Below are 16,095 nucleotides of genomic sequence, written 5' to 3'. Positions count from 1 at the left end.
CCTGGCGTAGGGTGTAACGGTGGTATGATCACACAATTTTTGGGAACCCTATAGCCATTCTAGGAAAGTAGACAAATATGGTTTAATGATGTTACAAAGCAGTTTAGTGATGCTAATTATATCAAGTTACAGCCACAATATGAGTAGAATGCATATACACACACACAGTACACACACAGCAGCAGAGCACACACACACAGGGGCACACCTCCTCCTCCCCTGTCACTCCTGGCAGCTCTCTCTGAATCCTGTCTGCTGCACTCTCTCTCTCTAACTCCTGCCTGCTGCACTCTCTCTGATTCCTGCCTGCTGCACTCTCTCTCTCTTTCCTGCCTGCTGCACTCTCTCTCTCTCTCTGACTCCTGCCTGCTGCACTCTCTCTCTCTCTGACTCCTGCCTGCTGCACTCTCTCTCTCTGAATCCTGCCTGCTGCACTCTCTCTCTCTCTGAATCCTGCCTGCTGCACTCTCTCTCTCTCTCAGACTCCTGCCTGCTGCACTCTCTCTCTCTCTCTGACTCCTGCACTCTCTCTCTCTCTCTCTCTCTCTCTCTCTCTCCTGCTGCACTCTCTCTTTCTCTCCCTGGGACTCCCGGGCGGCACCTCCCCCTCACACCCATTCCCTGTCTCTCCCTTTCCCGGAGCGGGCCGCTGCCCGGAGTCTGATTGGCTGTAGCGGTCACGTGTGAGCACCCTGGCTGCAGCAGCAGCAGTGCCCGTACAGAGAGCTCCGCAGGACTCTGCCATAGACTATAGAGCTGCTGTACGGGACCCGGGAGCAGCGGGAGATCCCGGGACAGCTGCCAGCCCGTGTGCCGGGATTACCCGCAGCCACCGCGGGGGAGACGGAGACACCCGCGCCCTGACATCCCCGGTGAGTGCAGGTATGTGTCCCATCCTCCTGCTGCCCCGCAGCCCAGCGCCCGTCCCGGTGCTATGTTCTCCCCGCCACACCTCTATGTGGCCACTCCAGCCGCTTCTTATGGCAGTCTGAGCTTGTATATACTGTGCATCAGGCAGACAGCTGTATATACTGTGCATCAGGCAGACAGCTGTATATACTGTGCATCAGGCAGACAGCTGTATATACTGTGCATCAGGCAGACAGCTGTATATACTGTGCATCAGGCAGACAGCTGTATATACTGTGCATCAGACAGCTGTATATACTGTGCATCAGGCAGCTGTATATACTGTGCATCAGACAGCTGTATATACTGTGCATCAGGCAGACAGCTGTATATACTGTGCATCAGGCAGACAGCTGTATATACTGTGCATCAGGCAGACAGCTGTATATACTGTGCATTAAGCAGACAGCTGTATATACTGTGCATCAGGCAGACAGCTGTATATACTGTGCATCAGGCAGACAGCTGTATATACTGTGCATCAGGCAGACTGCTGTATATACTGTGCATTAAGCAGACAGCTGTATATACTGTGCATCAGGCAGACAGCTGTATATACTGTGCATCAGGCAGACAGCTGTATATACTGTGCATCAGGCAGGCAGCTGTATATACTGTGCATCAGGCAGGCAGCTGTATATACTGTGCATCAGGCAGGCAGCTGTATATACTGTGCATCAGGCAGACAGCTGTATATACTGTGCATCAGGCAGACAGCTGTATATACTGTGCATCAGGCAGACAGCTGTATATACTGTGCATCAGGCAGACAGCTGTATATACTGTGCATCAGGCAGACAGCTGTATATACTGTGCATCAGGCAGACAGCTGTATATACTGTGCATCAGGCAGACAGCTGTATATACTGTGCATCAGGCAGACAGCTGTATATACTGTGCATCAGGCAGACAGCTGTATATACTGTGAATCAGGCAGACAGCTGTATATACTGTGCATCAGGCAGACAGCTGTATATACTGTGCATCAGGCAGACAGCTGTATATACTGTGCATCAGGCAGACAGCTGTATATACTGTGCATCAGGCAGACAGCTGTATATACTGTGCATCAGGCAGACAGCTGTATATACTGTGCATCAGGCAGACAGCTGTATATACTGTGCATCAGGCAGACAGCTTTATATACTGTGCATCAGGCAGACAGCTGTATATACTGTGCATCAGGCAGACAGCTGTATATACTGTGCATCAGGCTGCTGTATATACTGTGCATCAGGCTGCTGTATATACTGTGCATCAGGCTGCTGTATATACTGTGCATCAGGCAAGGCAGGGGGCTGTATATACTGTGCATCAGGCAGGGGTCTGTATATACTGTGCATCAGGCAGGGGGCTGTATATACTGTGCATCAGGCTGGCAGACAGCTGTATATACTGTGTATGAACTCCTTAACATAGTCTGATTCTCAATGTGGGGGCTCATTGGTCATATACCCTTTAACATTGATGAACTTTATGCAAATAATGAAAATAAACCACCATTGGATTTTATAGCAAACCAGATTTTTTGCCGAGCTGGGCGCTTATTCCTTGCATGCCCTGGCAGTGTGCTTGGCACCCTTTACCTGGCAGGCTGGTCTGCCCCAGGTGGAAGGTTAGAATGTGTTGTGCCTGGACTGTCCGGCTTATCTGTGTTCCGCTCCTTATGTGTGACCAGATCACATCTGGCTTGGCATTGCATATGGCAGGTGTACATGTGTGTAATCACGTGCTTGTTTTATGTAAGGCCCCATACACACCAGAAAGATTAGCTCACGATTAGGGCTAATTTCGACCGTTGTAACGACGGTTGTGCATGCATTGTGGGTCAATCGTTCGTTTTTCACTCACAATCAGGATCGTTTGCGACGGGATGCGCGCTCCCGTCACGTCGTGTGTCGCATTGGAGATTTTGCCTCCTGCAGCAGAATCTCCAATCCGACCGCAGGTCGGGTGCTGATTGTATGCACATCTGAAGCACATTGTGTGTGCTCCCGTCGTACGGACCGTCGTTCCAATCCGGCTTGTTTATAAAGACACTCCCACCGCAGATTTACTAACGATCCGCACATCCGACGGTCGTACGACCATCGTTACCGATGTCGGATCGTTAGCTAATCGTGTGCACCAGGGAACATGATCGTTCCCTAGTCGTTTACCGGCAGCGGGAGAGCGCACCAGGAAAGTGCACGCCAAATCGGTAGCCGATCGTTAGACGATCCTGGTCGTTCTGGTGTGTATGGGGCCTTAGTCTTGTGGGGCTCAGATTCCTGACTGCAGAAATCAATAATGTTTCCAGGCAAATGCTTCGAGAGCGATTTGTAGCACCATGTCCCACACTGAATGCAGTATAAGAAAATTGAATGTAATGTATTGCAGGAATCTAGTATCTGATTGATGTATGGTAGTGTATATATTATAGCTGACACCCATTTTGCCAATGTATTGTTGGTAAATGCTAAATATTATGTTTTCCATTGCTTAAGTTGCAATAGTTAGCTACTATATTTATATATATTTATTTATTTACAGTGTCTTATATAGCGCAGCAGATTCCGTTACAGCATCTTATATAGCGCAGCAGATTCCGTTACAGTGTCTTATATAGCGCAGCAGATTCCGTTACAGTGTCTTATATAGCGCAGCAGATTCCGTTACAGCGTCTTATATAGCGCAGCAGATTCCATTACAGTGTCTTATATAGTGCAGCAGATTCCGTTACAATGTCTTATATAGCACAGCAGATTCCGTTACAGTGTCTTATATAGCGCAGCAGATTCTGTTACAGTGTCTTATATAGCGCAGCAGATTCCATTACAGCGTCTAATATAGCGCAGCAGATTCCGTGACAGCGTCTTATATAGCGCTGCAGATTCAGTTACAGCGTCTTATATAGCGCAGCAGATTCCATTACAGTGTCTTATATAGCACAGCAGATTCCGTTACAGTGTCTTATATAGCACAGCAGATTCCGTTACAGCGTCTTATATAGCGCAGCAGATTCCGTTAGTGTCTTATATAGCGCAGCAGATTCCGTTACAGTGTCTTATATAGCGCAGCAGATTCCGTTACAGCGTCTTATATAGCGCAGCAGATTCCGTTACAGTGTCTTATATAGCGCAGCAGATTCCGTTACAGTGTCTTATATAGCGCAGCAGATTCCGTTACAGTGTCTTATATAGCGCAGCAGATTCTGCTACAGTGTCTTATATAGCGCAGCAGATTCTGTTACAGTGTCTTATATAGCGCAGCAGATTCCGTTACAGTGTCTTATATAGCGCAGCAGATTCCGTTACAGCGTCTTATACAGCGCAGCATATTCCGTTACAGCGTCTTATATAGTGCAGCATATTCCGTTACAGCGTCTTATATAGCGCAGCAGATTCCGTTACAGTGTCTTATATAGCGCAGCGGATTCCATTACAGTGTTTTATATAGCGCAGCAGATTCTGCTACAGTGTCTTATATAGCGCAGCATATTCCGTTACAGCGTCTTAGCGTTTTATATAGTGCAGCAGATTCCGTTACAGCGTCTTATATAGCGCTGCAGATTCCGTTACAGCATCTTATATAGCGCAGCAGATTCCGTTACAGCGTCTTATATAGCGCAGAGGATTCCATTACAGTGTTTTATATAGCGCAGGATATTCCGTTACAGTGTCTTATATAGCGCAGCAGATTCTGCTACAGTGTCTTATATAGCGCAGCAGATTCCGTTACAGTGTCTTATATAGCGCAGCAGATTCCGTTACAGCGTCTTATATAGCGCAGCAGATTCCGTTACAGCGTCTTATATAGCGCAGAGGATTCCATTACAGTGTTTTATATAGCGCAGGATATTCCGTTACAGTGTCTTATATAGCGCAGCAGATTCTGCTACAGTGTCTTATATAGCGCAGCAGATTCCGTTACAGTGTCTTATATAGCGCAGCAGATTCCGTTACAGTGTCTTATATAGCGCAGCAGATTCCGTTACAGCGTCTTATATAGCGCAGCAGATTCCGTTACAGCGTCTTATATAGCGCAGCAGATTCCGTTACAGTGTCTTATATAGAGCAGCAGATTCCGTTACAGTGTCTTATATAGCACAGCAGACTCCTTTACAGCGTCTTATATAGCGCAGCAGATTCCGTTACAGTGTCTTATATAGAGCAGCAGATTCCGTTACAGTGTCTTATATAGCGCAGCAGATTCCGTTACAGCGTCTTATATAGCGCAGCAGATTCCGTTACAGTGTCTTATATAGAGCAGCAGATTCCGTTACAGTGTCTTATATAGCGCAGCAGATTCCGTTACAGCGTCTTATATAGCGCAGCAGATTCCGTTACAGTGTCTTATATAGAGCAGCAGATTCCGTTACAGTGTCTTATATAGTGCAGCAGATTCCGTTACAGTGTCTTATATAGAGCAGCAGATTCCGTTACAGTGTCTTATATAGCGCAGCAGATTCCGTTACAGTGTCTTATATAGAGCAGCAGATTCCGTTACAGTGTCTTATATAGAGCAGCAGATTCCGTTACAGTGTCTTATATAGCGCAGCAGATTCCGTTACAGTGTCTTATATAGTGCAGCAGATTCCGTTACAGCGTCTTATATAGCGCAGCAGATTCCGTTACAGCGTCTTATATAGCGCAGCAGATTCCGTTACAGCGTCTTATATAGCGCAGCAGATTCCGTTACAGCGTCTTATATAGCGCAGCAGATTCCGTTACAGCGTCTTATATAGCGCAGAGGATTCCATTACAGTGTTTTATATAGCGCAGGATATTCCGTTACAGTGTCTTATATAGCGCAGCAGATTCTGCTACAGTGTCTTATATAGCGCAGCAGATTCCGTTACAGTGTCTTATATAGCGCAGCAGATTCCGTTACAGTGTCTTATATAGCGCAGCAGATTCCGTTACAGCGTCTTATATAGCGCAGCAGATTCCGTTACAGCGTCTTATATAGCGCAGCAGATTCCGTTACAGTGTCTTATATAGAGCAGCAGATTCCGTTACAGTGTCTTATATAGCACAGCAGACTCCTTTACAGCGTCTTATATAGCGCAGCAGATTCCGTTACAGTGTCTTATATAGAGCAGCAGATTCCGTTACAGTGTCTTATATAGCGCAGCAGATTCCGTTACAGCGTCTTATATAGCGCAGCAGATTCCGTTACAGTGTCTTATATAGAGCAGCAGATTCCGTTACAGTGTCTTATATAGCGCAGCAGATTCCGTTACAGCGTCTTATATAGCGCAGCAGATTCCGTTACAGTGTCTTATATAGAGCAGCAGATTCCGTTACAGTGTCTTATATAGTGCAGCAGATTCCGTTACAGTGTCTTATATAGAGCAGCAGATTCCGTTACAGTGTCTTATATAGCGCAGCAGATTCCGTTACAGTGTCTTATATAGAGCAGCAGATTCCGTTACAGTGTCTTATATAGAGCAGCAGATTCCGTTACAGTGTCTTATATAGCGCAGCAGATTCCGTTACAGTGTCTTATATAGTGCAGCAGATTCCGTTACAGCGTCTTATATAGCGCAGCAGATTCCGTTACAGCGTCTTATATAGCGCAGCAGATTCCGTTACAGCGTCTTATATAGCGCAGCAGATTCCGTTACAGTGTCTTATATAGCGCAGCAGATTCCGTTACAGTGTCTTATATAGTGCAGCAGATTCCGTTACAGCGTCTTATATAGCGCAGCAGATTCCGTTACAGCGTCTTATATAGCGCAGCAGATTCCGTTACAGCGTCTTATATAGCGCAGCAGATTCCGTTACAGCGTCTTATATAGCGCAGCAGATTCCGTTACAGCGTCTTATATAGCGCAGCAGATTCCGTTACAGCGTCTTATATAGCGCAGAGGATTCCATTACAGTGTTTTATATAGCGCAGGATATTCCGTTACAGTGTCTTATATAGCGCAGCAGATTCTGCTACAGTGTCTTATATAGCGCAGCAGATTCCGTTACAGTGTCTTATATAGCGCAGCAGATTCTGTTACAGTGTCTTATATAGCGCAGCAGATTCCGTTACAGCGTCTTATATAGCGCAGCAGATTCCGTTACAGCGTCTTATATAGCGCAGCAGATTCCGTTACAGTGTCTTATATAGAGCAGCAGATTCCGTTACAGTGTCTTATATAGCACAGCAGACTCCTTTACAGCGTCTTATATAGCGCAGCAGATTCCGTTACAGTGTCTTATATAGAGCAGCAGATTCCGTTACAGTGTCTTATATAGCGCAGCAGATTCCGTTACAGCGTCTTATATAGCGCAGCAGATTCCGTTACAGTGTCTTATATAGAGCAGCAGATTCCGTTACAGTGTCTTATATAGCGCAGCAGATTCCGTTACAGTGTCTTATATAGTGCAGCAGATTCCGTTACAGCGTCTTATATAGCGCAGCAGATTCCGTTACAGCGTCTTATATAGCGCAGCAGATTCCGTTACAGCGTCTTATATAGCGCAGCAGATTCCGTTACAGCGTCTTATATAGCGCAGCAGATTCCGTTACAGCGTCTTATATAGCGCAGCAGATTCCGTTACAGCGTCTTATATAGCGCAGCAGATTCCGTTACAGTGTCTTATATAGTGCAGCAGATTCCGTTACAGCGTCTTATATAGCGCAGCAGATTCCGTTACAGTGTCTTATATAGCGCAGCAGATTCCGTTACAGCGTCTTATATAGCGCAGCAGATTCCGTTACAGTGTCTTATATAGCGCAGCAGATTCCGTTACAGTGTCTTATATAGAGCAGCAGATTCCGTTACAGTGTCTTATATAGCGCAGCAGATTCCGTTACAGCGTCTTATATAGCGCAGCAGATTCCGTTACAGCGTCTTATATAGCGCAGCAGATTCCGTTACAGTGTCTTATATAGAGCAGCAGATTCCGTTACAGTGTCTTATATAGCACAGCAGACTCCTTTACAGCGTCTTATATAGCGCAGCAGATTCCGTTACAGTGTCTTATATAGAGCAGCAGATTCCGTTACAGTGTCTTATATAGCGCAGCAGATTCCGTTACAGCGTCTTATATAGCGCAGCAGATTCCGTTACAGTGTCTTATATAGAGCAGCAGATTCCGTTACAGTGTCTTATATAGTGCAGCAGATTCCGTTACAGTGTCTTATATAGAGCAGCAGATTCCGTTACAGTGTCTTATATAGCGCAGCAGATTCCGTTACAGTGTCTTATATAGAGCAGCAGATTCCGTTACAGTGTCTTATATAGAGCAGCAGATTCCGTTACAGTGTCTTATATAGCGCAGCAGATTCCGTTACAGTGTCTTATATAGCGCAGCAGATTCCGTTACAGCGTCTTATATAGCGCAGCAGATTTCGTTACAGTGTCTTATATAGCGCAGCAGATTCCGTTACAGCGTCTTATATAGCGCAGCAGATTCCGTTACAGCGTCTTATATAGCGCAGCAGATTCCGTTACAGCGTCTTATATAGCGCAGCAGATTCCGTTACAGTGTCTTATATAGTGCAGCAGATTCCGTTACAGCGTCTTATATAGCGCAGCAGATTCCGTTACAGTGTCTTATATAGCGCAGCAGATTCCGTTACAGCGTCTTATATAGCGCAGCAGATTCCGTTACAGTGTCTTATATAGCGCAGCAGATTCCGTTACAGTGTCTTATATAGAGCAGCAGATTCCGTTACAGTGTCTTATATAGCGCAGCAGATTCCGTTACAGCGTCTTATATAGCGCAGCAGATTCCGTTACAGCGTCTTATATAGCGCAGCAGATTCCGTTACAGTGTCTTATATAGTGCAGCAGATTCCGTTACAGCGTCTTATATAACGCAGCAGATTCCGTTACAGTGTCTTATATAGCAGCAGATTCCGTTACAGCGTCTTATATAGCGCAGCAGATTCCGTTACAGTGTCTTATATAGAGCAGCAGATTCCGTTACAGTGTCTTATATAGCGCAGCAGATTCCGTTACAGCGTCTTATATAGCGCAGCAGATTCCGTTACAGTGTCTTATATAGAGCAGCAGATTCCGTTACAGTGTCTTATATAGTGCAGCAGATTCCGTTACAGTGTCTTATATAGAGCAGCAGATTCCGTTACAGTGTCTTATATAGCGCAGCAGATTCCGTTACAGTGTCTTATATAGAGCAGCAGATTCCGTTACAGTGTCTTATATAGAGCAGCAGATTCCGTTACAGTGTCTTATATAGAGCAGCAGATTCCGTTACAGTGTCTTATATAGCGCAGCAGATTCCGTTACAGTGTCTTATATAGCGCAGCAGATTCCGTTACAGCGTCTTATATAGCGCAGCAGATTCCGTTACAGCGTCTTATATAGCGCAGCAGATTCCGTTACAGCGTCTTATATAGCGCAGCAGATTCCGTTACAGCGTCTTATATAGCGCAGCAGATTCCGTTACAGCGTCTTATATAGCGCAGCAGATTCCGTTACAGCGTCTTATATAGCGCAGCAGATTCCGTTACAGCGTCTTATATAGTGCAGCAGATTCCGTTACAGCGTCTTATATAGCGCAGCAGATTCCGTTACAGTGTCTTATATAGCGCAGCAGATTCCGTTACAGCGTCTTATATAGCGCATCAGATTCCGTTACAGAGTCTTATATAGCGCAGCAGATTCCGTTACAGTGTCTTATATAGCGCAGCAGATTCCGTTACAGTGTCTTATATAGAGCAGCAGATTCCGTTACAGCGTCTTATATAGCGCAGCAGATTCCGTTACAGCGTCTTATATAGCGCAGCAGATTCCGTTACAGCGTCTTATATAGCGCAGCAGATTCCGTTACAGTGTCTTATATAGAGCAGCAGATTCCGTTACAGTGTCTTATATAGCGCAGCAGACTCCTTTACAGCGTCTTATATAGCGCAGCAGATTCCGTTACAGTGTCTTATATAGAGCAGCAGATTCCGTTACAGTGTCTTATATAGCGCAGCAGATTCCGTTACAGCGTCTTATATAGCGCAGCAGATTCCGTTACAGTGTCTTATATAGAGCAGCAGATTCCGTTACAGTGTCTTATATAGTGCAGCAGATTCCGTTACAGTGTCTTATATAGAGCAGCAGATTCCGTTACAGTGTCTTATATAGCGCAGCAGATTCCGTTACAGTGTCTTATATAGAGCAGCAGATTCCGTTACAGTGTCTTATATAGAGCAGCAGATTCCGTTACAGTGTCTTATATAGCGCAGCAGATTCCGTTACAGCGTCTTATATAGTGCAGCAGATTCCGTTACAGCGTCTTATATAGCGCAGCAGATTCCGTTACAGTGTCTTATATAGCGCAGCAGATTCCGTTACAGCGTCTTATATAGCGCAGCAGATTCCGTTACAGCGTGTTATATAGCGCAGCAGATTCCGTTACAGCGTCTTATATAGTGCAGCAGATTCCGTTACAGCGTCTTATATAGCGCAGCAGATTCCGTTACAGTGTCTTATATAGCGCAGCAGATTCCGTTACAGCGTCTTATATAGCGCAGCAGATTCCGTTACAGTGTCTTATATAGCGCAGCAGATTCCGTTACAGTGTCTTATATAGAGCAGCAGATTCCGTTACAGCGTCTTATATAGCGCAGCAGATTCTGTTACAGCGTCTTATATAGCGCAGCAGATTCCGTTACAGCGTCTTATATAGCGCAGCAGATTCCGTTACAGTGTCTTATATAGCGCAGCAGATTCCGTTACAGTGTCTTATATAGCGCAGCAGATTCCGTTACAGTGTCTTATATAGCAGCAGATTCCGTTACAGCGTCTTATATAGCGCAGCAGATTCCATTAGTGTCTTATATAGCGCAGCAGATTCCGTTACAGCGTCTTATATAGCGCAGCAGATTCCGTTACAGTGTCTTATATAGCGCAGCAGATTCCATTAGTGTCTTATATAGCGCAGCAGATTCCGTTACAGCGTCTTATATAGCGCAGCAGATTCCATTACAGCGTCTTATATAGCGCAGCAGATTCCGTTAGTTACTTATATAACGCAGCAGATTCCGTTACAGCGTCTTATATAGCGCAGCAGATTCCATTACAGCGTCTTATATAGCGCAGAAGATTCCGTTAGTTACTTATATAACGCAGCAGATTCCGTTACAGTGTCTTATATAGCGCAGCAGATTCCATTGCGCTTTACAATAGAAAACAGTGATTAAACAAATTCGGTAGAAACAACCCGACATGGAGGTAGGAGGGCCCTGCTCACAAGCTTATAATTTATAGATATAATAGGAGGGATACATAAGGATAGGATTCCATAGCATGGCAGTCCCACCAGATTACAGGACAGTCCTGGTGTGGTGCAATTAGATAATAAAGCTACTGGAGGTTGTGTGGGGGTCCTGAATATGATCAGCTGCCTGGAGAGTTTATTTAGATTTATTTAATTCTCCGATTACTTCAGCTCATTTATCATATTACAATTATTATTATTATATTACAATTAGGTGCAAACTTTGTGCTAAAGCTGAACTGTACACGGAAGTCTCAATCTTCAGTGATGTTCTGTACAGGGTGCCGGACAGGGTTCCGACAGTCGGATCCCTGTACCACACCCCTGTACAGACGCTCAGAACAACGCTTCCTTCAGCTCCTTCCTAATCCAGGGAGGTGGGCGGGAGGCAGATTTTGAGAAGACTTGCCGGACGCTGATTGGCTGAATTCAGCCAATCAGCGTCCGGCAAGTCTTTTCAAAACCTGCACACCGCCCGGCAGCGCTAGGAGCCGGAGTTAACCTTCTCCAGTCCCCGGACCCCCGCTAGGACCTGGCTAACCCACCAGTCCCCGGACCCCCACTGCTCATCCCAGGGACCACGCTGCCGGGACACCACACTAGCGCCCCACCCTCCAGCGCCCGGTGCGTGTGACCCCCTAGCCCCCCCTAGTTACGGCCCTGCCTAATCCGCCGGCAAATTCAGTAGGGTTTATTTACTAAGATGGGAGTTCTATTGAAGATGGGATGTTGCCCATAGCAACCAATCAGATTCTACTTCTTTTTTATTTAGCACCTTCTAGAAGATCTTTGGGGGTGTAGCGCTGACGGGGTTCCTTAGGAACCATCTGTCATAAGTGGCAGCTGGGCATGGTGGCGTGGGTGGCGACGCCTGTGCGGAAGTCCCGGTTCCACACGCTGCACTTTGTAGGGACAGGATAATGTCACGCCCGGATCACATTGCACATAAGCCCCATACTCTGGGCAGCAACCTCTTATATTAGCATTGTAGTATTTCTGCTTTATCTTACCTGTAATTTATGAACAATGACTTGTATATTGGCAGCAAATTTTATTGCGCTCTACAATTTGGGACCAGCAGTAATAAAACAAGACTAGGTAATGACAGACAGACAGACAGGAAGGCTGCTCGGCAGACAGACAGACATAGAGGTGGGAAGGCTGCTCGGCAGACAGACAGACATAGAGGTGGGAAGGCTGCTCGGCAGACAGACAGACATAGAGGTGGGAAGGCTGCTCGGCAGACAGACAGACATAGAGGTGAGAAGGCTGCTCGGCAGACAGACAGACATAGAGGCGAGAAGGCTGCTCGGCAGACAGACAGACTCAGAGGTGAGAAGGCTGCTCGGCAGACAGACAGACATAGAGGTGAGAAGGCTGCTCGGCAGACAGACAGACTCAGAGGTGAGAAGGCTGCTCGGCAGACAGACAGACATAGAGGTGAGAAGGCTGCTCGGCAGACAGACAGACATAGAGGTGAGAAGGCTGCTCGGCAGACAGACAGACATAGAGGTGAGAAGGCTGCTCGGCAGACAGACAGACATAGAGGTGGGAAGGCTGCTCTGCAGACAGACAGACAGACATAGAGGTGGGAAGGCTGCTCGGCAGACAGACAGACAGACATAGAGGTGAGAAGGCTGCTCGGCAGACAGACAGACATAGAGGTGGGAAGGCTGCTCAGCAGACAGACAGACATAGAGGTGAGAAGGCTGCTCGGCAGACAGACATAGAGGTGAGAAGGCTGCTCGGCAGACAGACATAGAGGTGAGAAGACTGCTCGGCAGACAGACATAGAGGTGAGAAGGCTGCTCGGCAGACAGACATAGAGGTGAGAAGGCTGCTCGGCAGACAGACATAGAGGTGAGAAGGCTGCTCGGCAGACAGACATAGAGGTGAGAAGGCTGCTCGGCAGACAGACATAGAGGTGAGAAGGCTGCTCGGCAGACAGACATAGAGGTGAGAAGGCTGCTCGGCAGACAGACAGACATAGAGGTGAGAAGGCTGCTCGGCAGACAGACAGACATAGAGGAGAGAAGGCTGCTCGGCAGACAGACCTAGAGGTGGGAAGGCTGCTCGGCAGACAGACCTAGAGGTGGGAAGGCTGCTCGGCAGACAGACCTAGAGGTGAGAAGGCTGCTCGGCAGACAGACAGACTCAGAGGTGAGAAGGCTGCTCGACAGACAGACATAGAGGCGGGAAGGCTGCTCGGCAGACAGACAGACATAGAGGCGAGAAGGCTGCTCGGCAGACAGACAGACATAGAGGCGAGAAGGCTGCTCGGCAGACAGACATAGAGGCGAGAAGGCTGCTCGACAGACAGACATAGAGGCGGGAAGGCTGCTCGGCAGACAGACAGACATAGAGGCGAGAAGGCTGCTCGGCAGACAGACATAGAGGCGAGAAGGCTGCTCGGCAGACAGACAGACATAGAGGCGGGAAGGCTGCTCGGCAGACAGACAGACATAGAGGTGGGAAGGCTGCTCAGCAGACAGACAGACATAGAGGTGAGAAGGCTGCTCGGCAGACAGACATAGAGGTGAGAAGGCTGCTCGGCAGACAGACATAGAGGTGAGAAGGCTGCTCGGCAGACAGACATAGAGGTGAGAAGGCTGCTCGGCAGACAGACAGACATAGAGGTGAGAAGGCTGCTCGGCAGACAGACAGACATAGAGGTGAGAAGGCTGCTCGGCAGACAGACAGACATAGAGGTGAGAAGGCTGCTCGGCAGACAGACAGACATAGAGGAGAGAAGGCTGCTCGGCAGACAGACCTAGAGGTGGGAAGGCTGCTCGGCAGACAGACATAGAGGTGGGAAGGCTGCTCGGCAGACAGACAGACTCAGAGGTGAGAAGGCTGCTCGACAGACAGACATAGAGGCGGGAAGGCTGCTCGGCAGACAGACAGACATAGAGGCGAGAAGGCTGCTCGGCAGACAGACAGACATAGAGGCGAGAAGGCTGCTCGGCAGACAGACAGACATAGAGGCGTGAAGGCTGCTCGGCAGACAGACAGACTCAGAGGTGAGAAGGCTGCTCGGCAGACAGACAGACATAGAGGCGGGAAGGCTGCTCGGCAGACAGACAGACATAGAGGCGAGAAGGCTGCTCGGCAGACAGACAGACATAGAGGCGAGAAGGCTGCTCGGCAGACAGACAGACATAGAGGCGAGAAGGCTGCTCGGCAGACAGACAGACATAGAGGCGAGAAGGCTGCTCGGCAGACAGACAGACATAGAGGCGAGAAGGCTGCTCGGCAGACAGACAGACATAGAGGCGAGAAGGCTGCTCGGCAGAAAGACATAGAGGTGAGAAGGCTGGTCGACAGACAGACATAGAGGTGAGAAGGCTGCTCGGCTGACAGACAAGACATAGGCATATATTCAATGCCGTGGGCGAGCGGTGACTGCGAGCAGGACTTTTTGCTCGCAGTCACCGCTCACCATGTCAGTATTCAACTGACCCCCCTCATTCGCAAATTCCCCCTCGCTCCGTTTTTTGAGCGAGGGGGAATTTGCGAATGTGCCTCCAAAAACTGCGAGAATCGAGGCTAATTACAGCGAGTTTGCTGCACTAGCCTCGGCTCTCGCAGTTTAGGGGAATCCTCGCCGTTCTGTGACTTCGAGGATTCCCCCGGAACGTTGCATAGTGCGAGCGGCCGACGCGGGGGTTAAACTGCGAGGATCACTGTTTTTCTGTGATCCTCGCAGTTTAACCCCCTCGCCGGCCGCTCGCACCGGCATTGAATACTTGCCATAGAGGCGAGAAGGCTGGTCGACAGACAGACATAGAGGTGGGAAGGCTGCTCGACAGACATAGAGGTGGGAAGGCTGCTCGGCAGACAGACATAGTTGTGGGAAGGCTGCTTGACAGACATAAAGGGTGGGAAGGCTGCTCGGCAGACAGACAGACATAGAGGTGAGAAGGCTGCTCGACAGACAGACATAGAGGTGAGAAGGCTGCTCGGCAGACAGAAAGACAGACATAGAGGTGGGAAGGCTGCTCGACAGACAGACATAGAGGTGAGAAGGCTGCTCAGCAGACAGACAAGACATAGGGGTGGGAAGGCTGCTCGACAGACAGACAGACATAGAGCTGAGAAGGCTGCTCGGCAGACAGACAGACATAGAGGTGGGAAGGCTGCTCGGCAGACAGGCAGACATAGAGGTGGGAAGGCTGCTCGACAGACAGACATAGAGGTGGGAAGGCTGCTCGACAGACAGACATAGAGGTGAGAAGGCTGCTCGGCAGACAGACATAGAGGTGGGAAGGCTGCTCGACAGACAGACAGACATAGAGGTGGGAAGGCTGTTCCATCTCATCAGGCCCTGAGACACAAGAGATTGCAGAGGTAACTGTTGGGCTGTAGGTTCCAGTCACACAGGAATGTCGGAGGAGGTGATAAGAAGCCTATGGATGTTCTGTGAGTAGTTCAGGAATTTCATATATTTGTCTGGTGAATTAGTTATCTGGAAACGTTTGTAGGTTTTATATACAGTATGTATATCAGGGGTGCCCTTAGCAATAGGTCATTTTCCAAAAGTAAACATTTTGTCGCTCCCACCCCCTAATCCTGTTCCAATGAGCAAAAAATTCAGCTCAATCGGATAACTGCAAAGTTATCAACACCTCAAACACCTTGAAGTTGGAACATAGTATACGCTTTGTGGGGGTTATTCTGGTGGATTTGCATCCTTGCGAGTCAACCAGATCCCACCTTGCTAATAGTACGACATCCGCCGTCAGGCGGCCCCGCCCCCAGCAGCTGTCAGGTGGCCCCGCCCCCAGCAGCTGTCAGGCGGCCCCGCCCCCAGCAGCTGTCAGGCGGCCCCGCCCCCAGGCAGCTTTAAGTGGGCAGCAAAGGTGAATGACAGCAGAGATCTTGGGCTGCTGCATTTGGAGTCACTAATTGGAGGCTACAAATGCCATCTTGCGCCACTAGAGGAGGACGATTCAGAGCAGTGCGCTGGTGGGCATGT

General features: G+C 48.2%; 1 protein-coding gene across 2 annotated transcripts in view; it reads left to right on the top strand.

The window, feature by feature from the left end:
* The first annotated feature begins 373 nt into the window (after positions 1-373).
* The window catches only part of STXBP6 (syntaxin binding protein 6), a 62,131-nt gene continuing 46,409 nt past the window's right edge, over positions 374-16,095 (top strand). Inside the window, exon 1 of one of the 2 annotated variants that reach the window (XM_083165952.1) lies at positions 374-872. The gene's annotated coding sequence lies outside the window, so the exon portion shown is untranslated. Of the gene's footprint in view, positions 883-16,095 lie in introns of both variants that reach the window. The other variant, XM_083165951.1, reaches the window with a different exon arrangement.

Source organism: Crinia signifera, chromosome 12 (assembly GCF_055691185.1).
Source record: "Crinia signifera chromosome 12, ASM5569118v1, whole genome shotgun sequence".
Lineage (NCBI taxonomy): Eukaryota > Metazoa > Chordata > Amphibia > Anura > Myobatrachidae > Crinia > Crinia signifera.
The sequence above is the reverse complement of the archived record's forward strand: the minus strand, read 5'-3'. Positions and strand labels throughout refer to the sequence as shown.